The following is a 25,347-nucleotide window of genomic DNA, read 5'->3' on the forward strand; positions in this document are numbered from 1 at the left end:
GGTGGTGGTGGTGGTGGTGATGATGGTAGTGATGGTGGTGGGGGCGACAGTCGTGTTATTGATGGTAGGGGGGTGATGATTATGGTGGTGGAGGTGATGGTGATGATGGTGGTGGTGGTGGTGGTGGTGGTGATGGTGGTGGGGACAGTCGTGTTATTGATGGTAGGGGTGGTGATGATTATGGTGGTAGAGGTGATGATGATGGTGGTGGTGGTGGTGAAAGTCGTGTTATCGATGGTAGGGGTGGTGATGATTATGGTGGTGGAGGTGATGGTGGTGGGGGTGGGGGTGGTGATGGTGGGGTGGTGGTGATGATGGTAGTGATGGTGGTGGTGGTGACAGTCATGTTATCGATGGTAGGGGCGGTGATGATTATGGTGGTGGAGGTGATGGTGGTGGTGGTGCTGTGAGCATGATGGAGGGGTGGTAATGGTGGTAAGGATGGTAGGGGTGGGGTGGAGGTGGAGATGGTGGCAGTTAAGGTGGTGGTAGTGGTGTTGGTGTCACTGGTGTGGGTGATAATGGCACTAATGCTGCCTACAGATCAATCGCTCAGGTCATAGTACTGTCCTGCGTGTATCAAGGTGTGTGCTGTGGAACGCGTGCCATGGGGTGTGTGATGGTGCACGTGTACTTGGACTTACATGAGCATGTGTCTGCCACGTTGGCTTTAGGGCCTCCAAAGTTTACAAAACCCCTAAAGCTTTTAAAATAAAAATAGGGGTTAAACCACTTGGATCTTCCAAATTAGAAAGAATAAATGAACCACCCAGCTGTAGTTATAGGCAATTAATGTGATTCTGGGAGGGCTTCGCTGCAAGATAATGGAAAAGCTGATTATAAACGAGCCAGAAGTAACGAGGGAGGTCAGAGCGGTCCCTTAGCTCTGAAGGAGACGCCGGAGCTCTGCTCCATGCCGCTGCCGGCCCCAGGTGCGGGTCTCCTAATGCGCTGGCTTCGAACCGGCCACGCGGGGAGGGCCAGCGGAGGCTGAGATGGGCCCCTTCCCCCAAGGAGGGGGGGACCCGGAGGGCTGAAACCTGGCCTCCTTTGTGCAACCCCTGCAGCTTCAGAAAGGCAAGGCGGCTGAAAATAAACCCAGGGAAGGGCAAGGAAAATGAGGGCAGAAAGGGAGAGAGCACAGTTCCCCGTGAGAACAGACTAAAAACAGGACTTTTGACCTGGAAAGACACTGGCAGAAGCTGGGAGACTGGAAAACATGTGGGAGTCAGGGAGCTGACTGGAGGTCTCTTTTCACTCTGGCCAAGAAGAATCTCGAAACCACACTGTGGACCATGGTGGTCCTTAGGCCAGCCCCCATGGGTTGCATCTTTGCATTCTGATTTTAGGCTTAATTTTTTTAATCACTCTCCTGGGCCTATAGATATATATATACGCACTCACTTTTCTATAACAGATTTTTTTTTCTAAAAACAGATTCATTTCTAAAAACAAGTCAGAGCGTGAATGCACAGACCAACAAACGAGTCTGTAGTACTTTACGCTCCAAGCTCCTACTGTGAGCTGACCAAGTTCACCAGGCAAGTGGTGGTTCAGGCTGAGCTAGAACAATCTTCCACAGCCAAGTTGTCTTCAGAAGCTGCAGTCTGGGCCATGCCCCTTCTCTGGAGACCTGCCTGCACCCCCCACCCCCAACCCTGGGCCAAAGGTATCTTGCAGCTTTTATGTTCAGCACTTGCAGGAGCTGCGTCGTGTCCTCAGAGGCGTGAGGGGTTCACCCCCTTCCTCAGAAGGCTTGCCTGTGAGGAGCCCTCCACCACTCCCAACTCCCTCTCTGTGGGAGGGACACTGTGGGGTCCTTAGGGGATGTCCCTACCCTGTGGAAGACAACTACTTCCTCTACCCACCCAGTGTCGTCATACTGGACCCCGTGAATAATTCACACAACCCACTGTGGCCTCTGTGTGGTAGTATATGTGGCTAGTGTGGGGGCGAGACTTTGAGAATGCACGTCTACAGCTTGTAAAGCAACAGCACGTGCAGTAGCTAAGGACCTGGGTTCGAATTCCAGCTCCTCCGCATACCGGCTGCACGATTTTCTTAGTCTCTCTGCCCATCAGTGTCTTCACCTGTCTGGTGGGGATAGTAATCAACCACCTTTGTGGGGTTACTGTGAGTATTTAGAGATACAAGATTTAAAGTGCTTGGTTCAGGAGAGCCAGGGTGGCTCAGTCGGTTAAGTGTCCAACTTTAGCTCAGGTCATGATCTCATGGTTCGTGAGTTCAAGCCCCGCGTCGGGCTCTGTACTGACAGCTCAGAGCCTGGAGCCTGTTTCAGATTCTGTGTCTCCCTCTCTCTGTGCTCCTCCTGTGTGTGTGTGTGTGTGTGTGTGTGTGTGTGTGTGTGTGTGTGTGTGAGGTGCTCTTCCTCTGGGCACTGTCCTTTACTTAGGTTCCGAATTTTACTCCATCAGAGCGCTCCACTGCATATTCAGGGAATTCAACTAACCCCATCTATGCACGAGCCAGTGCCAGAACCACCACGGGACAGTTGTACTCATTCTGTCCTTCAGATGACCCCTGTCCCGAGTCAACATCCCAGTACAGCTAATGTTCTCTGTGAACAACACTTTTTAACTCCCTAGTTACTTCCTCCGAGCTGCAAACAGAACCCAAGTTCTAGAATCAGACGTTTGCCAGACCCTTCCCTTGTGACGAACATACATGAACATATCAGCCCGTGTGCCTGGGGGGCCTCTGGCGTAGAAAGGGCAAGGTGAGCCTTGCACGTCACAGAAGGGCCCTGATGCCTCAGCCCCAGGAGACGGTGTGACAAGAGGGTGGCTGCCGGGTGGGCAATGTGCAGGCAGGCAACCAGGGAGGGGCGGGGGCTTCCTGAGGCGGGCTCACCGAGAAGGCACTGACCCCGCAAACTGCTGGTGACACTTGGTCTAGAGTCAAGAGAGTTGAGTGTGGCAGGTAAGGACAGGATATAATTCAGGGACCCCTGTGCAAAACGGAAATGCAGACCCTGGTTCAGAAATTATTAAGAACTTTCAGGGGCACCTGGGTGGCTCAGTCGGTTAAGCGTTGACTTCAGCTCAGGTCATGATCTCGCAGCTTGTGAGTTCGAGCCCTGCATCGGGCTCTGTGCTGACAGCTCAGAGCCTGGAGCCTGCTTCGGATTCTGTGTCTCCCTCCCTCTGTGCCCCTCCCCTGCTCATGCTCTGTCTCTCTCTCAAAAATAAACATTAAAAAAAATTTTTTTAAAAGAAATTATTAAGAACTTCCAGACAGCGACAGCAGAGGAAGAAGCAGGACTGGGTCCCTGCGCGCTGCAGACAGGTGGCCCTGAAGGCGGACCTGAGTGAGGACAGGGGTTGAGAGGTGGGCAGGGCCAGACCGTGAGGTCTTGGATTTTACTCCACCTGCAATGAAAGCAGTAGGAAGGGCCAAGCTGCGGCAAGATGTGACGTGGTGCCTGTCCTTGAGCCATGGCCTGGCGGCCGGGGGGAGCCTGCGCTGAGAAGGGGAGGAGGGTGGGGGCGGGGGAGACCAGGAGACCAGGCTTGCTGGGACCACAGGAGAGGAGGTGGTGGGAGGAGAGGGGGCTTTAGAGAGAGCTGATGGATTGGCTGCATGTGGGGAGGGGACAGAAGCCCTAGAACCCTGCCTGATTTGCAGTTTGAGGTGCCCTCCCCCCCAGCCAACCCCCTGGGAGCACAGACGGGCACCTTCTCCCAGGGAAGCAGCCTCTCTGTCGTGCTGGGCGCCCTTTCTCTCTCTCTTCACAGAAATCTCATCGCAGCTCACGCCCAGCGGCAGTGCTTGCTGGAGACCGGTCACAGAGCCCATCCTGCCAGATGCTAAATCTCCCCCACAAGAATTCCAAAGACAAAATGTGCAGCGGCCACTGTCCAAAACCGCTGTGTACAGAACGGCACAGAGCCCGTTGGAGCGGCAGGTGTCACAGCGGTAAACACTGGAGCCCAACGTGTTGACTTTGGCAAGCTCCTGCGCCGCTTGTCACGGAAATGGAGTTTATCGAAATTGAAAACTGGGACTAGAGAGCTCAGTAAGGCTAACCCTCTCCGACTGTCATCCAAAGTGATGTCAGGCAGAGCAAGAGTTACCATTTCCTGAGCGTGTGGCGCGTGCAGGGAATGGTCAGATGCCCTGGAGACTTCCCACACATCATCTGACTCAGTCCTTCCCACCGTCCTGTGAGGTTAGTGTGATTATGCCTATGTTTCAGCTGCTGAAAACGGGGCTCAGAGAAGCTGAGTCATTTGTTCAAGATCACACAGGCAGTTAAATGAAGCCCAGATTTTATTTTATTTTTTAATGTTTATTTATTTTTTTATTTCTGAGAGAGACAGACAGAGACAGAGTGTGGAGTGTGAGTGGGGGAGAGGAAGACAGAGAGGGGGACACAGAATCTGAAGCAGGCTCCAGGCTCCGAGCTGTCAGCATAGAGCCGGATGCGGGACTCAAACTCACAGATTTTGAGACTGTGACCTGAGCCGAAGTCAGACGCTTAACTGACTGAGCCACCCAGGTGCCCCAGTGAAGCCTAAATTTTTAAAACCAGGTGGCAAATCCTGTGAGCATTATAACTGGGCTTAGCTGGTCACAAGAATCCTGGTGCCCTTTGCCAGTGGTTGATATGGGAGGGAACATGAGATCCGTTCTGGACAATGAGGCCGGAGAGAAGGGTGTGGAAGCAGGGGCTCCTGGGAAACAGTGTTTCCCTGCTAGAAAGGGGTGAGCAGTTCAAGAACAAACACCCTTGGAGTCTACCACCTCTCCTTCTTGCCTGTGGGCGTGTTGTGGGAAGGTAAGGTGTGTGGCCCGGGGCAGCCTTTTAAAATCCACCAGGTGACAAGGATGAAGCCAACCAGCTGAAGATGCAAAATGGAACTTGGAATGTGTGGCCACTGGGCTGTCAAACCAATCTCGGGACCTCCCACCTGCAGACTTCTTGCTGAGTAAGCAGTAAATGTCTTTATGGTTGAAGTCACAGTTAGTCAGGAAGTTATTAGTTATTTTCAGTTGAACACCTGCTAACATAAATCCTGCGCTGGTCTAGCTTCAAGGCCCATGACTATTTTTTAAAGTTTATTTATTTTGAGAGAGAGAGAGAGACAGTGTGAGCGGGGGAGGGGCAGAGAGAGAGAGAGAGAGAGAGAGAGAATCTCAAGCAGCCTCTGTACTGTCTACATGGAGCCCAACACAGATTTTGATCCCCAAACCGTGAGATCATGACCTGAGCTGAAATCAAGAGCTGGATACTTAACTGACTGAGTGACCCAGGTGCCCTCAATGCCTATGATCTTTTTCCTGTTACACTTTAATGTTTACATGAGGGCCCAGCTGTCATCCGATGTCCACTGTCAGCCTAGCGCCCATCAGTTAGAGAAAGCATCAGATTTAGAAACTGATTCATTCAGTTTAATGAAGGAGAGGTGGTCAGTTCAGGAAGATCAGAAATCTGGCTTCTGGCCTTAATTGTTCTTGGCATGAATCCTAGCATCACAGAACTTCAGAGCTGGAACAGACCAAAACAATCATCTGGTTAAGCCCGTATCATAGATGGTGAAATTGAGTCTTTGAGAGGCTAAGACTTGCCTTAAGGTTCACAGAGAGCATTAGCCCCCAACCGGAACTCAGCTCTACCAGTTGGCTCTCAGACAAGTGATCTTTTCTTTGCTCTCCACACAAACTCTTTATCGACCTTGTCCCAAACATTGACCAATCATCTCAAATCAAAAAGAAATTCTCGAGCGCCTGGGTGGCCCAGTCAGTTAAGCATCAGACTCTTGGTTTCAGCTCAGGTCATGATCTCACGTTTCGTGAGTTCAAGCCCCAGATTGGGCTCTGCACTGGCAGTGTGGAGCTTACTTAAGATTCTCTCTCTTTCTGCCCTTTCCTGACTCATGCTGTCCCTCTTTCTCAAATAAATAAATAAACGAAAAATTAAAAATAGAAAGAAGTTCTCATCCGAATCACATCCTTGTGACAGGATAGACGCTGGTGTCATTAACTGGGGTTTCTTTCATGCACACTTCCCTGTTTGTATTGTTATACCCCTCTTCCAATGACGTCACCTGCACACCCTGCCCAGAAAATAGAAAGAACCCAGAGACGTGGGGACAGGGTGGAGAGTGTCAAGTGCTTGGCTTTTCAGATTAAAATTGGTTCTTGAGTCTCATCACAGAGACAGCTGTCTTGAAAGTAAGTGTTGGACATTTGGAAATTGAGAGACTAGGCTGCGGCGGGATCCAGTCAGAGGTGTGTCTCATAGACGGTAAGTTGGAAAGAGAAGCGCTGGGGAGTCAGACCACCACGCCCCTGGATAAAGACTCCCCGGGCTGGAGGGAAAGGGAGCTCAGGTGCTGGAAAAGCTCTTTGAAGGTGACAGATGTCCAGGGAGAAAGGGCAGGTAGGACAGTAGAGGCACCGGAGTAGACTTGGTGACTCCAGCGTTTCCGGGCACCAGCAGGACCCTACAGGTGTCTGTGCTCGGTGGCTATGCCGTGGCACACGCTGAGGCTGTCCTACCCGGTTCACAGATGAACCAAACCACCAGAGGTCTCCCCAGCAGCTGGGACGCTGGAGACACCAGGTCAGAGATCTGCCCTTTTCCGCGTCCATCTCTGATGGCCAGCCTCTCCATCACCAACTTCTGCCCCTACGTGGGAATAAACACCCGCTGGGGACAGAGAGCCACAGCTCAGGGATCAGGATACTTGGGACACACAGCCTCTTTTGTGATTTAGCTCGCATCCTGAAAACTCTCCTAGTTGCACCCGCAGCTTTGGGAACGTAGACTTGCACTGGGGGGTGAGCAGCCGCTCGTGCAGCACCTGCACCCCCCTTAGGCCCCAGGGAAGACGGTGTTCAGGACCCCCAGCCTCCCGTGGGAACTTGATGTCCTATACTGACCGCGAGAAGCGGTGCGTGGGAGGCACACGCAGCTCCCCAATCACCCAGGGCTCCCCGGTGCCGACGCTGAACGCCCCGCAGGCCAGCCAGTCGTCGGAAGCTGCAGGCCCCAGGACCACCCCTCCACCCATCGGCTGGGCTGGCGGAACCTCCCTTCCCCTGCCCCGCGGCAAGCAGCGGGGCCCGCGGCCTGCGCTCCCCACGCAGCGCTGCAGCCAGTCTCACCTTCTCCCTGGGCGGGCGGGGGGGCGTGTGTGTGTGTGTGTGTGTGTGTGTGTGTGTGTGTGCGCGCGCGCGTGCGCGTTCCCTGTGATTCCAGTTACAGGGAGGCCTCGGTGGGTTTTAGATCCTTCCGAACGAGTTGCGTCGGGGCCTGCAGCCCCTGCGTGTCTGGCGCCCCGGCCCGCGCGCCCACAGAACCGCAGCCCGGCCGCGTGCCCCACCTCCTCCGGCCGCAGGCCCCGGCGCAAGGGCTCCTAGGCCTCGCGGCCCCCGCAGCACCGCCGCGTTCCTTCCGGGCAGACCCCCAGCGGCAGGGCGCGTCCTGATTGGCCCAAGCCCCAGGGCGCGCGCTAAGCTCCCTGGCAGTGATTGGCTAGAAGTGAGCACCGCGTGCAGCCCCGGCCCCATTCCTAGCTCGCCGGGGAGGGGCCCTGAGAGACGCCCATCTTCTTGAGGCTGTGTCTGGATGTCCAGCTTGACGGGGTCCCGGAGCCCCACGGGCCGAAGCTGGTGCCCCCAACTCTCAGACGCCTGCTGAGAAATAACACACGGCGCCATTTCTGTGGCCTCTGCTGGAAGCAGCCTCGCTGCTCCCGGATTCTATAAATGCAGGAAATACCTCCAAGGCCTCTTTGGAGTCAACTCCTGCTTTGGTTTTGCCCCTTCTCACCTGGGGCATTTCCCTCTCTTCCCCGTTTACACGCTCTTTGCTTGACCTTCTCTAGCGACCTGCTCTGGTGTGAGAATCCGGTCTCTTTACGCTTTTACCCAAATCCCCCTGCGTCCCGGAAGCAGTGAAGAGACTGCCATTTCCTGCCTTGTGTCTGTGGGCCAGGGCCTTACACATGCTAATTCTTATCCCCACCCCTAGGTCATCATTATTCTGACTTTACAGACATGCACGGTCACTGAAGTTCAGAGAGGTTGACTGGCTGGTCTGAGGTCACAATGCTGGCAGCTGACAGAAACAGAAATTAAGCCCTTATTAGTGGATCTCATGGCACCTGGATTCTCCACGCCACTGCCTGGGGCCTCGGCCGTCCACCTCCTGACCCCCCTCTCCCTCTTGGGCCCCTGCTCTTCACTGTCCAGGAGCAGGAGACACCTCCACCGCATGGAAGAGGAAGGAAGGAGTGTGACATATCATTGCCACACTCACAGCATCACAAACCACCAAGGCCCTCAGTGACACATGACGATGCGCTAGGCCTCCCTGCTCCTTACGCTCCAGGCTTGTCCACATGACTCGCTTAGGCCAGCAGGCATCTGGGGAGACTCACACGTAATGGTTCTGAGGAGAACTTGTCTGTTCCCATTGACTTCTCGCCCTTCTGCCATTACCATGAGAATAAGCTTCCTTGGAGCAGCTGCTGACCCTCGGGCCTGGGCCCAGCGCGCACACGCCTGGAGGAGAGTCATCCCTGAGCTCCGAGGGGAGAAGCTGAGGCTTCCAGCCACGCCCAGCCTGGAACAGTGACTCCAAGCCACGTGCAGACTCTGAGCGAGGCCACCTGAGGGGAGCAGAGCTGCCCGGCTGCCCCTATAAGTGCTCATCAGGTGGCACAGAGGCTCCTGGTGCTACATGTGAGGGGGGGAGGATCCTCTGTGCTCTGTTTGCACATATATTTTCATAACTTGGTTTACCCCATCTTTGACAAAAGAAGTGTTTTGGCCTTTGGGTGCTACTTCTAGAAGATCTTGTGAGTAAAGCACTTAGAGGACCCGGTAGAGAGTAGATGCTTAGTAAATGCAGTAGTGATGATGATGATGGTGATGGTGGTGGTGGTGGTGGTGGTGGTGATGCGGATGGTAATTTTGTAGGCACTAGTTAGAACCCAGCCTTCTCTGGGCCACTCCTGAGCTTCTTGACTCCTCCACAGGAGAACCTCCTTCTAGAAAGACCTTGGTGCCATAGAAAGCCTCAGGCTTGCAACCCGGGTAGCAGCTCCTTAATCTCAGACCAATTCCACGGCAGCTGACCCAGACCTGAGTGGCTCTCTCTAAAGGCATTTACCTGCCCCTGTTTTTCACACAGATGATAGCTCTTCAAAAAAATTAATGATATTATTATGGAAAATAAGTAATCATCAGTTAAGGCATCACAGAGAAATGTGAATTAAAATGAGCTGTGTGATGGACTTTCCATCTTGTTATTTCTGGAAGGAGACCAAGACCTGAAAACTAATGAGGTGATAACAAGGAAAAAGAAAGGCTGTCATCTTTCTGTCACCTCCTAGGCCTTCTAGGCAGGTTTAGGCCTCTCCTTTCTGTCCCCAGTGGGTTTCCTGGAAGCTTAGGCAGCGAGAGCTGCCCTCACCTGGAAGATGTGGGTTGAGAATCGTGGCGCTGTCGCTGGAAGGGGGAGTGGGCCACCAAGAGGCACAAGTGAGAGCCAGATTCTCTTCGTCCGCAAATGTGGTAGGTCCCCAGGGGAGAAAATGCTCCTTCCATTCAAGTGGGAAAGATACTTTCCAGAAATAAATGAAATGATTGCATGTACTAACAAATGTTTTAACGTAAAGAAGCAAAAGATGGGGCGCCTGGGTGGCTTAGTCGGTTAACCGTCCAACTTTCGCTTAGGTCATGATCTCGCAGTTCATGGGTTCGAGCCCCGCGACGGGCTCTGTGCTGACTGCCAGCTCACAGCCTGGAGCCTGTTTCAGTCTGTGACTCCCTCTCTCTCTGACCCTCCCCTGCTCACGCTGTCTCTCTCTCTCTCTCTCCTAGAAATAAATAAAAAACATTAAAAAAAAAAGAAGCAGCAGCAAAAGAAAAAAATGGTAAGAGAATTCTGAGGTGGGGAAAGAAGTGTTGAGGGTGAATTATGTGTCACCCCCAAATTCAGACGTTGAAGCCCTAACCCCTTGTCCCTTAGGACGTGACCACATTTGGAGACTGGTCGTTTAAAGAGGTGATTACATTAAAATGAGTTCAGTAGGAAGGGCCCTAATCCAAAATGACCGGGTGTCCTTATAAACAGGAGAGATTTGGACACAAATACACATAGGTAGAACATGATGTGAACGGAAGTTGGCCATTTCCACACCAAGGAGATAAGCCTGGAACAAGTTTTCCCCCGCAGCCCTCAGAAGGGACCACCCTGCTGTCATATTCACAGACCCGGGGACAGAACCTGCAGAGTGAATTAGTTGAGTTTGCAGGCTCTTCAGCAGGATTTGCTGTTGTTTGCAACCTATCAGTTACTGAAAGGAGTCCTCGAACTGGTAGAAACTCAACCACTCACTGCCCATCCCTGAACTCAGTTCCTTGTGCCTCCCTGCGGATGGGCCTGGGACTGCCTTGTTGGTGGCTTGATAGGTCAGGGCAAGCCAAAAGGACAGAAAGCTTCCAGAAGAGCTTTACCGTGGATATTCCAGCTCTGGAACTATTTTATTAATTAATTAACTAATTAACTAATTAATTATATAATTAATTCATTTATATTAGTTTACTGTCAAGTTGGTTTCCATATAACACCCAGTGCTCATCCCCACAAGTGCCCTCCTCCATGCCCGTCACCCCCTTTCCCCCCCACACCCATCAGCCCTCAGTTTGTTCTCAGCATTCAGGAGTCTCTCATGGTTTGCCTCCCTCCCTCTCCCCCACTGTTTTCCCCCTTCTTCTCCCCCACGGTCCTCCGTTAAGTTCCTCCTAATCCTCCTATACATGCAAACATATGGTATGTGTCCTTCTCTGCCTGACTTATTTCGCTCAGCATAACACCCTCAAGGTCCATCCATGTTGCTACACATGGCCAGATGTCATTCTTTCTCACTGCCATGTAGTATTCCATGGTATAGGTAACCCACATCTTCTTGATCCATTCCTCAGTTGATGGACACTGAGGCTCTTCCCATGATTTGGCTATTGTTGGGAGCGCTGCTGTGAACATTGGGGTCCATGTGCCCCTATGCATCAGCACTCCTGTGTCCCTTGGGTAAGTTCCCAGCAGTGCTATTGCTGGGTCAGAGGGGAGTGGAACCCCTTTCAATCCCAGCCCCGGCCTTTGCTTGCCAAGGGCCGTCCTTTCCACTCATGGGAACCCGCAGGGGCTGCGTCTGGCCATAGACTCAGGACACATAGTGTGACCAGCCTGACGTCTTCCCACTGAGGCCTCTGCTGCCTCCACTGGAGAAACAAGCTCTCAGCTGCCTTTCATCTTTCTCCACCACTCAGGCCGTACAGTGATAAGAAAATAATTTTGAGGGCCAAGTTTGTGAATTATACTTTTTTTGTGTAATGCTGGGCCAATTACTTTGCATAAAGCTGGAAAGTGATCGCTCCGTGCAGTCTGGCCGAGCAGTTCCTCAGCACAGAACGCCTTCAGTAAGTGATTTAGAGGGCAAGATCGATTCTTCTACCAGGTATATATTTCTGAGTCCTCACCTTATATTGTTAGGTAAATTATAAGCACGCACTCTCAATACTTCTCTTCAGTCTGACACACTCAGAGTAATGGCCAGGCTTTCAGGGCTGCTCCTTTGCTGCCTTTATAGTTCTGGGTCTGGCCTCCTTAACACCTCTGGTCCTAGGAAGGCAAGCTCCTTCTGTTTATTTCCCGCATCTTCAAAGTCACACCCTTGAGCTTTGGCAGAAAGTCCTTAAGGATTCTGGGCTGCAGTGCCTGGGGGGCCTCAAACTTGAGGAGCTCTGAGTCCATCCTCCTTTTCCGGGCACAGATTCTCATCTCCTAGGACATCCCTGTGACTAAAATGGCGACACACAGCCTCCAAGGGCTGGAGGCAGCATGGAGCCCTCATCCAAGGGCTGAGCAACTAGTTGAACAGCTGAACCTAAAATGTGTCCCAGAAGCAGATGAGTGTTAGTTCAAAGGGCTGTCCAGGGGAGGGTCCCCAGTGCCCTTGGCACCTCCTTGTTCTGTATTTGTGTAACACCTGGGTTCAGACATGATGGGGCATAGAAAACATATTGACCTAATAGTTAAGAATCTGGGCTGGCACCATACTGCTGGGGCAAATGAAAGCCAGCTCTGTTGTGAGCGAAATGTCCTGGGGCAAGTTATTTAACCTCTCTGGGCCTCGGTTTACTCAGCTAGATAATGGGGATCATAGTAGTTTTGCCTTTAGAATTGTTAAGAGTGTTAAGAGGTGAGACTTGTGAAGCATCTGGAATTTACCATCCAGGTATTGGCTGTTATTGCCATAGCTACCCTGGTCGTAACAGGGCATGTTACAGGGGGGCATGGGGGACAGGAGGAGTCCATGCACCAGTGGGCAGAATAGGATCCAGAGTATCTCACTAAGTCATGGTGATGGGTGAATTTAACCGTTAAGCTGATGTTGGGTCCCCAAGCCCCCAGCTGCGCAGGATGAGAAAAACATGGCCTCAGAGTGGTATGAGGAGTAAATGTTCAATAGCAAGTTAAACAGAGGTCAGTGACAGGGTGGGCTCCCCACCCAAAAAAAGTTTACGTAATTTCACTCCGTCCCCCTAGATATGGGAGATTGGAAGAGGGAGAGCATCAACCTTTGCCCTAGACAGACGGATCACACAGGGACACATCTGGGGTGCCCACTGTAGAAAAAGGCAGGAATGTGTGCAGAGAGGGAGCTGGTAATGCAGGGGCTTGAAAGCATGTGAATCAAAGTGAGGCTCACTGCAGTTAACAGATAAGGCGCTCACCACTGAGATGGAACAGCAGCTTATTACTTCCTCACTAAGTGATGTTTCTAAGTGGGGGGCAGCCCTCTTCCAGCAGCGGGGCGGGTGCCCCTCTTCGTGCTGAGGAACGTTGGGCTGTGAGTGGAAGGTATGCACAGGCCAGGTCTGGAAATGACCACATGCCCTGTGCTCACATTCATCTCAGAGCCATGCTGACCTTCAAAAGAGCATGGGAAGTATGGTCTGGCCTCCCGTGAGGCCAGAAGAAGACAAGCTCTGTCATCAGCCAGCGACCTCTGTCACTGCCCAGTGTGAAGAAGGTCCAAGAAACTGAGGGTGTCAAGTCTGAGAAAACTTGGGAGGACCCAAGACGTGTCTTCAAACAATGGAAGAGTCTTCTTGTGAAAGAGACGATCATCTTTGTGTCACTCCCAAGGGTAGAAGTAAAATCTGTGAGTGCACAGAAGACCTGGGCAAGCAGGTGGGTAATCCAGCATCCCAGTTTGCCCAGACTATCTGGTTGTAGCCCTGAAAGTCCCACCTCCTGGGAAGCCCCTCAGGGTTTCCAAGGACCAGGGCACTTGGTCATCTTCGTTAGGGCCACTTTTGGGTTGATACATGTGTGTCTAATCTCTTAAGCGTTCTCTAGGGCAGCTCGCCTACCCCCATGCCCACCCCCACTCATTCAGATAGAAGTTACAATGTTGTTGGCTGCGAGTTCAATTTTAATGAACCAATAATATATATTAAATACAGTGTCTTTAAGCAGAAATACACATACATCAAGGTTGTGGGTTTTTAAAAAAAATATTAATGTTTATTTGTGTGTGTGTGTGTGTGTGTGTGTGTGTGTGTATGAGAGATTGAGAGAGAGAGAGAGGGAGAGAGAGGGAGAGAGAGAGAGAAAGCATGGGAGGCACAGAGAGAGAGAGGGAGACACAGAATCTGAAGCAGGCTCTAGGCTCTGAGCTGTTAACACAGAGCTGGACGCGGGGCTCGAACTCATGAACTGCGAGATCATGATCTCAGCCAAAGTTGGATACTTAACTGACTGAGCCACCCAAGCACCCCAAAGTTGTATATTGATGAAAATGTTCTGACCAGTGGCTTCTAGAAACATAACCCTGTACTTTCTCTAGCAGCAATGGTGCAGTATTTGCTAATTCAATGATCATGATGACTTTATAGAATGTAACTACCAAAAATAACAAGGCTGAATATCTATCCAATGGAATATTTTTTGTCCATAAAAAGAAATGAAGTGCTAATGCATGCTGTAACATAGATGAACCTTGAAAATGTTACACGGAGTGAAAGAAGCCAGTCACAAAGACCACATATTATGTGATTCCATTTTATGAAATGTCCAGAATAGGGGAGTCTCTAGAGATTAGTGGTTGCTCAGGGCTGGGAGGGGTGGGGGGTGGAGAGCAGAGAAGCATTAGCTAGTGGGCACAGGGTTTCTTTTCAAGTGATGAAAATGATCTAAAATTGGCTTGTGATCGTTGCACACATCTATGAATAAACTAAAAAACACTGAAATGTGCATTTAAATGGGTGAGTTGTATGGTATGTGAAATATAGCTCAATAAGCCTGACATCCCCCAATTGCTCTACACAAGGAGGCTCAGCCCCCACCCCAGCATCCCTTGTGGGAGCAGCCCCCATGCCTCTCTCTCCGGAACCACTCTCTCCAGAATGCTAGCGAAGTGGATTCTCTCCTCTCATGAAGAAGACTTCCCAACAGAGGTGCTGGGTGCAGCCCAGGTGCTCCAGGAGAGCACAGGTCCTCCTCTTTGCTTCTTGAAGCACAATTTAGACAATCATCACATGAACATAGTAGAGCAGGAAGCCAAGAAGCCCGTGGCAGCAATTCTAGATGACACAGCTGTCAGTCTCTTCCAACCAGGGGAACCTCGCATCAGTCAGGAATGCTTTTGCCCACAAGTAACAAAACACCGAGGAGACAGTAGCTGAGCAGTGGAGAGAGGTAATGATCTCACATGGCCAGGAGTCTGGAGATCGGCTGGTCCAGGATGGGCGACATGCTGGATGGCTTCCACACCACCATCCCAGGCCTTCCACCTCATGGTCATGGGACACGAGCAAGCCACGGCCATCACCTCAGCATACAGAAGTGTTCTTTGGGACAGGAAGGAGGCAGACGTGGACAACGGCATTTTCCTTACTTGACTTTGTCAGAGCAGCCTGACATCAGAAGCCCCCAAACACCATTAGCAGACTTGCCCTGTGTCTCCTTGGCCACAACTGGGCCACGTGCCCAGCCTCCAAGCATCGTGGAATCAGTGTGTGCTTCGATCAAGCACAGTGGTACTTTGTGAGGCTGACAACACGGAACCCCTATGCCTCTACCTCAACCAAAGCCAGCCGCTCCCGGCAAAGTGAGATGAGAGTTGGGGAGCGGCTGCCGGGTGGGCCGTGAACGCCGTGGGGTGATGGAATGGGGGGCAGAGGAAAACTCAGGGCGTTCTCCTGCAGGAATACTCTTTTGACAGTTGGAGAACCACCAGAAAAGAAAGAGCGTTTCCTCGGTCCCAGGAGGTGACGCATTATTTTGTGACTGGGTATCCATCTTGTGGCCGCCTTCTGGCCTCTGCGTGCCCCTTCGCAATTCCTGATTCTCTGGGGGTGGAAAGCGCTTTGAAACGGATGTGTTGGCACTGACGAGGCTGAATGATGGCTCATATCTGGAGATCTGATGCGCCTGTGGTGAGCGGTCGGACGCCTTCCACATGTGTGTGCTTTCGCAGACACACACCCTAAACGTGCCCACCGTGTCTTGTGAATACGGCAAAACAGCTGCAACCTTCTAAAAATTAATTGGTTTCTGGATCATTTGCATTTTTTGTAGTTTGCCAACAAAAGATAGGGAGAGGGGAGGGAATTTATTAATGTTTGAAGAAATTCTCCAAAAGGGGAGGAAGCGAGCATTTTCAGCGAGACCCAGAGACGCTCATCTAAATATGACACCACGTTGCTTTCCGAGCCGCCTCTCTGGGCCAGCCCCTCCGAGGGGGGGAATTGATATGCTGCTCTAAAAGCAGACAGCTGCTGTGGGCGCCAGAAACCGCCTGGGGCTTACATTATTTTAGTCGGGGTCTGCATTATGGTTTGGTAACGGCCATTTTCAGAAAACAACCAAGGCAATTTCAGGATTTGCTGTCACAATAGGCACACTAAAAATAAAGTCAGCATAAATAGATTAAGAAATTGACAGAATAACAAGGCATAAAGAATTAGAATGAGTGCACTCGCTCCAGATGACAACCCAGGGCACCGATCGGGGAGACGGGGTGGGGGAGGAGTCTGAGCTGCTGACTCGGTGCTTTCTCTGCTGCCTGACTGTGAGGAGACAGCCAGCGCTTAATCTAATTCCACTGTCGTGGAGGCGGAGGCACTGAGCTGAGAAGGGGGAGCCGCTTAAAAGTGGCTGACACCCCTTAAAAGACAGACTGGAGGTTTTCCGCAGCTGACCCCAAGTCGAGTCGTGACTTTGGAGAAGGAGGGAGATGTGGTACAGAAGTGAGGGAGGGGAGGGGAGAAAAAATGTTTTTAATTCAGTTGTGATATTTGGAGAAAATAAAGCTGTGGCAAACTAGCAGGAGAGGAAAGAAGAAAAAACTGTGTGCTGGAAACAGACCTGGTCTTCAGAGGTCAATACGTGCTGACCTTGGGGAGGCTCCAGCGTTTCCCTTAATCAACTAGTCAATGGCAGAGCTCTGGTTGGGGATTCTGCAACCGCCCCCCTCCCCCGCTCCCCAAACACACACATACCAGCGGGGCTGGAAGACGTCATCGCTTCCTTCCCACATCCCAAGCTGGGTGCCAGAGAGAAGCAGGGAGCCCGGGGAAACCCCAAATTCCTCATTGTCTTCACCCTTCCCTGATTCTAAGCTGAATAGAATAAAGCAACAGACACTTTTTATTAGAACATCTTATGGCGTTTGGGGGGAACATCATTTCTCAACCAAGTTGCCTTGTGTTGATAGGTGCTTGGCGGGGAAAAAAAAGTGTTCTTGATGTAAGTTTGGGAAATTTCCAGGCAAATTTCCAGAAGGGCTTCTCAAAGCCCTTAACATGATATGGTGCTTTGGGGATCCTGCAGAAGGGATAGGGCAGATGAGCTCCTTAAATGAATTTTACCATTAAAACTCACCCTTTTAAGAATTTCTTTGGGTGGGCCACCTTGCAGATGTCTCCGGGTATAAACTGCATGGTTTTCAGCCACCAGAATGTCCTAAGGGCAGTACCTCATCCTTGAGAGAGGTGGGAAGGTTCAGGAACACAGCCCTCTGCGTTTCTGCCTGGTCAGGGCCAGTTTTCTTTGAAAAAGGAAACATTTTTATTGAGATTTTTTTTTTTCAGTTCAGTACCCATTCAGTTGTCTACAGGGGACTTGGATGAAAAGCCGAGGACAATGGCATGAGTTCTCCGGCTTGGGGAAGAAGGAGGGACCACAGGGTCAGTCTAGACCCCGCCTGGCGGCGGACGCCTTGCTCGTGATCCTCCGTGCTGTGCTAGTATTTTGGCAGACATTCATTAGAGGTCAATAAAAGTTAAATAAATGAAATGGGGCTCCGCTGCAGAGACATTTAATCATTTCATTAAGCATACTATTGTGTCCAGGTGCTCTGCCAAGTGTAGACCTGGTTATGACTTCATCTAATTCCTAACTGCTGGGGAAATAAGCAAGCGATTCCTCTGTCGTTCCTCTCTCTCTCTGTACAGCCCTCCCCAGGCAGCTGCAGGAAGACAGGCGGCCAAGATGGGCTCTGCCGGAGGGGTTCACCTCCTGTGTTTTTGTAAGGCAGATGGGACTTCTAATCAATCCTTCTCTCGAAGGTTCTCCAGCCTGATTGGAATGAAGAGATGAGGGGGGAGGCCATGGGCTGGGGTGGAGGATGCGAGGGTGGGGGGAGCCCTGGGTCCTCCAGCTTGGCCAGGGTTTCAGAGCCTGTTGGGTACCCAACACTATGTTCCAGGGTGGGGGAAGTGCACTCTTGGAAGACGTGGTGGGGCGCCCTCTCCTGACCTCTGGGAGATCTGTGCATGCGTCTGCAGCCAGCCCCACTAGGGCAAGAGTCAAGAAGCTTCAAGGCTGAGAAGGAGCCATCAGTGCTGCCTGTGGTGGTGGGGACCCAGCAGTGAGCAGTGCTCGTGGAGACAGAGGGATTCCTGTCCGGGCATCATGGCAGCTAAGAATTTCAATACAGGACTATACAGTGAAAATCAAGACGCTCCCCAGAATAGACCCACCCATAGATGGTCAGCTGATTTTCAACAAAGGTGCAAAGGCATCTCACTGGGGGAAAAGGATGATCTTTTCAGTAAATGATGCTGAAACGCCTGGATATCCATACGCAAAAGGCAAACTTCCATCCAAACCTCACACCATCTACAAAGTTTACCTTAAAATAGACCACACACCTCAATGCATATTAGAAGGACACTGAAAAACGTTGTAGGAGAAAGCAAAGGAAACATTTTTGTGACCTTGGTTTAAGCAAAGGTTTCTTAGCCACAGCACCAAATGCGGGACTCGTAAGGTGAAATCAAGGTGACAAATTGGATTTCATCGAGATTAAAAACTTTTGCTCTTTGAAAGAGAATAAGAGAATGAAAAGTAGTCACACCATAGACTGGGAGAAAATATTTGAACAATACCTATCTGGTAAGGGACTTATACCCAAATTGTATTTTTTTTAAACTCTCAAAACCCCACAGAAAATAAACAACACAATTAAAAACTAGACAGAAGATCCGAACAATTTCCCAAATTGTCAGATAACGCCAAAGAAGATACACAGCTGGCAAATAATCACATGAAAGGTGCTCAAAAAATTCATCACCAGGGAAATATAAATGAAAACCTTGATGAGATACCACGACACACTGATGAGAATGGCTAAATTAGGAGTTCCGGGGCGGTTCAGTCAGTTAGGCTGATTTTGGCTCAGGTCATGATTACAGGGTACTGGGATTGAGCCCCATGTCAGGCTCTGTGCTGAGTCTGGAACTTGCTTGGGATTCTCTATCTCTGGCTCTCTTCTCCACTCACACTCACTCGCACACTCTCTCTCTCTCTCTCAAAAAAAAAAAGAATGGCTAAATTAAAAAGACTGACCATATCAAGTTCTGGTGATGATCCAGAACAATGGAATCTCAAATATGAGTCAGAAACATTTGGTTACTTTCTAGAAAAAGTTATTTGGGAAGAGTGCACTATGACAAAATAACGGTTAATTTGATGATATCAGGGATGTACAGCTCAGTTTCCTGGGTCAACATACAGATTATTCCTCATCCCCACCCCCCATCTGGCACCTCTGCATCAGATACTTGGGGTAAAAAATGTTCGAAAAGTTTGGAAACATAAAGAGTATCTCTAGGAAGAAAAGTGGGATTTCTCAGGGAATCTTTGTGTGTGTGTGTGTGTGTGTGTGTGTGTGTGTAATTTCTTTTTCTGTTATCCTCAACTAGAATGGAAAAAGTTAAATACAGACTCTTGATAAACTTCCAGACTTGTGCATGGAGACCTTAGGAAGATTGCCAAAAGTTGCAGAGAGTTGTTCATCAATCACATAATATTTGCCAGTATTTACCTTCTGTTATTTAAAAAAAATTTTTTTTAACATTTAGTCATTTCTGAGAGACAGAGACAGCACGGGCAAGGGAGGGGCAGAGAGAGAGGGAGGGAGACACCGAATCTGAAACAGGCTCCAGGCTCCTAGCTGTCAGCTCAGACTGCCAGGCTCAAACTCACAAACTGGGAGATCGTGACCTGAGCCGAGGTCAGGTGCTTAACCGACTGAGCCCCCCAGCTGCCCCCTACGTACTCTTACACTAGGCTGTAGTATTTACCTACTGCTAGGGAGGCATTGTATAAATGATAATGCCATTGAGTTTCTGAAGGAAGATATGAATAGCCAGATCTTAGAGATGATTCAGCTGGCTTTCAGAGAAGTTAAGTAACTTGCCTAAGGTCACACAACTCATAATCACAGAGCCAGGATCGAAACTCGGGTTAGTCTGCAATCAGTCCCTGTCTTTTTCCTTCCGTTCATGGATTCCACCAGGGGACTGGTCTCTCCTGGGGCATGTACTTGCCTTACTTCGCTCCTGTTTGTCTTTGATTTTTTCATGTAATGGCAACTGATGTGTGTTCATGGTTTGCTCTGTAATTTATTTTATTTTTAAAAATTTTTTCAATCCATACACAAGTACTGTTATTTTATTTTTAAAATTTATTTATTTATTTTGAGGGAGACAGGGACAGTGCAAGTGGGAGAGGGGCAGAAAAAGAGGCTGAAAGAGAGAGTCCCCAGCAGGCTCTGCACCGTCAGCACAGAGCCTGATGCGGGGCTCGAACCCACAAAGCCATGAGATCATGCCCCGATCCGCAACCAAGGGTTAGATGCTGAACCGACTGAGCTGCCCAAGCGGCCCTGCTCTGCCATGTCTAACGGCCACCATGTCATCCCTCAACCCCCACCAGCAGTCTCCACATACTTCCCAGGCAGGAATTACACATGCAATCTCTCTCTCCGCTGCCTGTCTCTTCTTCAGCAGCTGGCCTGTTTCACTAACTTTAGATAGAGAACTTAAAACCTAAAATAACTCCAGGCCCCAGACAAGGAGAGAGGCCTAACTGTGGAGCAAGATCACCCTGGAAAACTTCTAGACCTTCCCGCAATGGGGGAAGGTTGTGCTTCAAAACTTCTCTGATCAGCTCTGAAAATGAGGTCATGTTTGACAAACAGCATTGTTCTGTGAGAGCGGCAGTCAGCTCACTTGGCAGGAATAAAGACTTGGAACATGCCAGTGATTAGTTTTAATTGGATGGGGCTCGTGGCTGTAACAAAAATCAATGTATTTCTGACGCGGCTGCGGATGCGCTGATCGCTCACGGCCCTGCGGCTCCCAGGAGGCCGGAGGATGCTCGTGCTGGCAGAGGGGAGCCTCTAGGCCTTGAGGGCCAGGGCTGCAGATGCCCGCACGACTCCTCCTACCCGCTGGGATGAGTCCCCTGTAGGCCAGCAGGGGCTGCGCTGGAGGGCGCGGTGCTTGGGGGGAGGCTACAGAGGCTACAGGGTCGGTGCCAGGCGCACGGGGTAGAGGAGGGCGTGTGGAGGGGCCCGCCTGCACTCACAGCCCTGGGCTTGTTGAAAATGCGGATCCCTACGGGGCGCCTGGTGGCTCAGTCGGTTAAGCGTCCGACTTCGGCTCAGGTCATGATCTCACGGTTCATGGGTTCGAGCCCCACATCGGGCTCTGTGCCGACAGCTCAGAGCCTGGAGCCGGTTTCAGATTCTGTATCTCCCTCTCTCTCTGACCCTCCCCTGCTCGCGTTGTCTCTCTCTCTCTCAGAAATAAGATTTTAAAAAAACATTAAAAAAAAAAAGAAAATGCAGATCCCTGCTGACAATCTGCCACTCTGTGGGGGCACCGGACCCCATAGCAGGGGTGACACTAATCCCAGGCACAAAAGGGCTGAGCAGGAGGCAGTAAGACAGGGAGCCTTGTAACGCTCTTGTTTCTGGCTACAATCACCGTTGTGAGATATTAATACTAAAACAACAGAATGTCACCTCCTGGACACCCATGAAAAGCATGTCTCTCCTCCTTGCTGGCAGCTGCCAAGGTCTTTGGGGATATGGGGTTGTTGGGTTGGTTGGTTTGTTTTTTGGTTTGTTTTCGTGTTTTGTTACATGGGAGGGGGGTTGGCTGCGAGCAAAGTAGATGAGGCAATGTTCTACGGTGGCTTTGCGAATTTTTTTTTCTCTTTTAGAAATGATGCATTAAGGAAAGCAAAATCACTGGGTACTCACGCTATTCCAGAGGCCTCCAATATTGTTGCAAGGTACAAAGGCACGGCGTCCTTTGCTGTGTAGTTGTTTGCAGGCAGTGAGCCCTCTGTCTGTGAGCCCGGGCGGTGGGGGGACAGAGCCTGGAGAGCAGGGTCCCTCTCCGGGCAGCGCGGCCGGGGCACTGTACGGCGGCAGACCAGCCAGGGCTGCAGACAGCAAATGCTGGGCGTGCGGGTTCATGGCTACTGCTGGGAAGTGCTCTGCGCACAGAGCTGTGTGAGCAGGCAGCCACCAGCGTAAGCGATGGGTCTTTTGCAGATTTTGGGAAGCTGTTTCCAGACCACAGAACAGCCTTACTGGAAAGATAAGGGGGGGTTCCCCATGAAGTCTGAGAGTTTGCTGCAAAGCCTGTGAATTGTGCCAAGTTGAGACTCCACTTGTCCCGAGAAGTCCCTGTTTCACATTCAATAGCATCAAAAAGAACTTACAAAACTGTACAGTAAGACCAATTACAGCTTCTAATCTTTGTCCCGGGTAGGTGTTTAACCCCTCTCTGCTCCTAACACATACATCTGAGGAAGAAATGTCAGAATTCAGACAGCCCCTAAATCCACCTGAGCCTGGTCCTCTGGACAACACCCTTGATATCTACATTATGAGCCTGAGGAAGCTTTGCTTGTACACTGGGTCACATTCCCTACAAAGCCTCTGGTTTTCACAGCCACGTAACCTATTTCTCTCTCAAGGCATTGCTTTTGTGTAGAAATTTATCATATTTTTTCCTTGGTCCAGAAGTGAATTATTTTTTTTTTTTAAATTGAAGAAAATCCTTTAAGCTGTTTTGGACTTATTCAAGCATGTAAAAAGGGTATTTTCCATCCATAGTTCAGATGCTTAGTATGTTCTCAGATAGCCCAAATAATTTGAATTTAAACTCTGAATTGGGCCTCTTTATGTAACATCTTAAAAAGGTGTCATTTATGAAGAAAAATATGGTCATGTAATAAAGGATCTGAGGAGTAAGTGATCCTGCTGGTTACAGTAATAGATGGGGACTCATAAATCTTAGTTTCTATTCTTGGCTCGGGAAAGAATTTATGTGTCCACTGCGTTTGGCACATGGAGGTAACAGGGAGATAGACTCAGGAACCTGGATATGAAGGAAATAGGATCTTCCTGTAAAAGTTAAATTATGAAATCCACCCTCAAGAGACCAGAGCAGGGCTGCCTGGGTGGCTTAGTCGGTAGAGCATCTGACTCGTGATCTCAGAGTCGTGAGTTCAAGCCCCACACTGGGGGGCCTACTTAAAAAAATAGGCCTACTTGAAGCCTACTTAAAAAAATAGAAGGAGAGACCAGAGCAGACATGGGCACAACCACCTTAAAGAAACATAACAGTGGGCAAGTCAGATGGGGGTCGGCTGGGACTCCACAGGGAGAGTCACAGAAGCAGCTGCTGGCAGCTCATATCCAAGTTCAGGGGAAGGAGGAGCTGTGGTCACAGGGGCGACTGGGGAGGTCAGAGGCTACCTCTGGGCTGAGCACTGCAATATTCTGCATTGTGAGAATCAGTAGAGCATCCCTGGCAGGCTGGGATTTCAAACTCCTGCTCTGCCATTTACTAGCTGTATGATCTTGAGCCTCTCCGAGTCACAATAGCTTTACTTGGGAAAATGGAGATAACTGTAATTATCCTACAGAGTTGAAGAAAGATAAAATAATAAAATGTGTATAAATCACTTAGCAGGGTGATGGTGGTGGCTGGGGTGGTAATGGTGGTAGTGAGAATGGTGACGGTGGTCATAGTAATGGTGGAAGCGATTATGGTGGTGGTGATGGCGGTCATAATAATGGTTGAAGTGGTGGTGGTGGTGGTGGTGGGCCTATCCTTGATGCAGAGGTGGGTACGTCTGGCTGGCAAAGTCTCCTGCCGTGCTCAATGGCCACTCTCCGAAGACACCAGGGACACACAGGTAGTTGAACCAAGTTGGGTTTCTTGGTACTTGTTGCCCCAAGGGAGACTGCATACTATGGGGAATCGTGGGGTATCTTGGTAAGGAGGGACCCTTTCATAGGATTTCAGCTTGTGGTAGGTGATGCTGGAGGCTGTCGCTTTGGGTGGGGTATCAGAACGTTGAAATTGGGTAGGATTGGGCATCACTAATTTTATCTAGGAGGTGGATGAATAAGTGAGGCTAAGGCTGTAATTGGCAAAGAAGTGGCTGTCATTCACACCAGGTGGGAAGGAGGCACATGCGGTCATTTCGTGGTTTAAACAGTATGCTTGGTGGGTTTTTTTTTTTTGTTTTTTTTTTTTGTCTGTGTTCAGACATGATTACAGGAGTGACCTTGTTTTTGTCTCTCTCCATCCTGGCCACAGAGTGACCTTGTTCGATGTTGGTGTTCAGTGAAATTGTGTTTGCTCAACAAAAGAACACCATGGCCTAGCTGTGAGTGCCAGGCCGGCACCCAGCTGACAGCTGCCAGGGCCTGCTTTTTTGTTTCTCACCATCTAGCCCCAGAATCCTTGCTCCGGTTCATCACTCACCAAGTACCTCTTTGATTATAATTGGGCTTCCCACATAGGGGGTCTACAGGGGACAATTGTGGGCATATAGATCTGAACATTTCAGATCCCCATGGTGATGTTAATGTTGAATCATATGAAATTGCCACTCCTGTAGTTTGAAAGCATTTGAATATTGGCAATTTCACATAGTTGAGCCTATTTCTCGCTGTAGATTAATAAATTGTCATTCCGGAGCGCATAACAGTCTCCCGTGAGCCCCTTGTGAGAGGAAGGACTTTGTCTCTGGGTGTGAACGATTTGAGATTTCTGATCCTTTAAGGTAGAGAGTTTAACTTTAAACCACACTGAAAATTATCAAGGTCATAGGAGGCTCTTGAGAGAATACCAGATTTCCCCCCATGGCACCTTCTTTAATTTATCCAGGGGAACTGCCTCCCTAGAAACTTCCACCATGTCAGTAAGTCAATTAACTCATCAACTTGCAAAATGACTGAATCATGACTTTGCCTGGGCTTAGAGGCTGCCCCCTCTTCCCAGGTGGAAGGGATTGGGTCAGTGGCAATGGGCCATGAAGGGAAAACCAAGGAGGAAAGTCCAGATGCAACTACGTTGGGTGCGGGTAAGGGTGAACATTGAACTTGAAAGTGACTGGGGTCCAGATAAGGAAACTATCCAAGGCAACATAAGCTGCCCAGGTACAAACCACATGCTTGGCATCGCAGGCTCCTGTTGTGTCCCCAAGGCTGATTGTGACCTCAGTAAAATTCCAGGGGTGACTGCTGCTTTAATTGAGATTTTTACCTGGCAAGAGCCTTGGAGCACCTGAATGGGTTAACAGCTGCAGGCATAAGGCCACCTGTGCTTTGGATGGTGCTATTATTATTTAAAAATATTTTTTAATGTTTATTTTTGAGAGAGAGAGAGAGAGAGAGTATGAGCAGAGGAGGGGCAGAGGAGAGGGAGATATAGAATCTGAAGTAGGATCCAGGCTCTGAGCTGTCAGCACAGAGCTCGAGGTAGGGCTCGAACTCACAGACCGTGAAATCATGACCTGGGCCAAAGTTGTAAGCTTAAATGACTGAGCCAACCAGGGGCCCCGGGTGGTGCTATTATCATAAGAGCATTTGCTGAGGCCGAGGAAGGAAAGCAAGGACGCTGTTTTTCTAGCACTCTGCTAGGCCGAGCTGTCCCCATTGGTTTGAGCCCTTCTGGCCAGAACCAGTTTTCCCCAAGAATGCA

This window comes from Hyaena hyaena, unplaced genomic scaffold (genome assembly GCF_003009895.1).
Source record: "Hyaena hyaena isolate Hyena2069 unplaced genomic scaffold, ASM300989v1 scaffold_81, whole genome shotgun sequence".
NCBI lineage: Eukaryota > Metazoa > Chordata > Mammalia > Carnivora > Hyaenidae > Hyaena > Hyaena hyaena.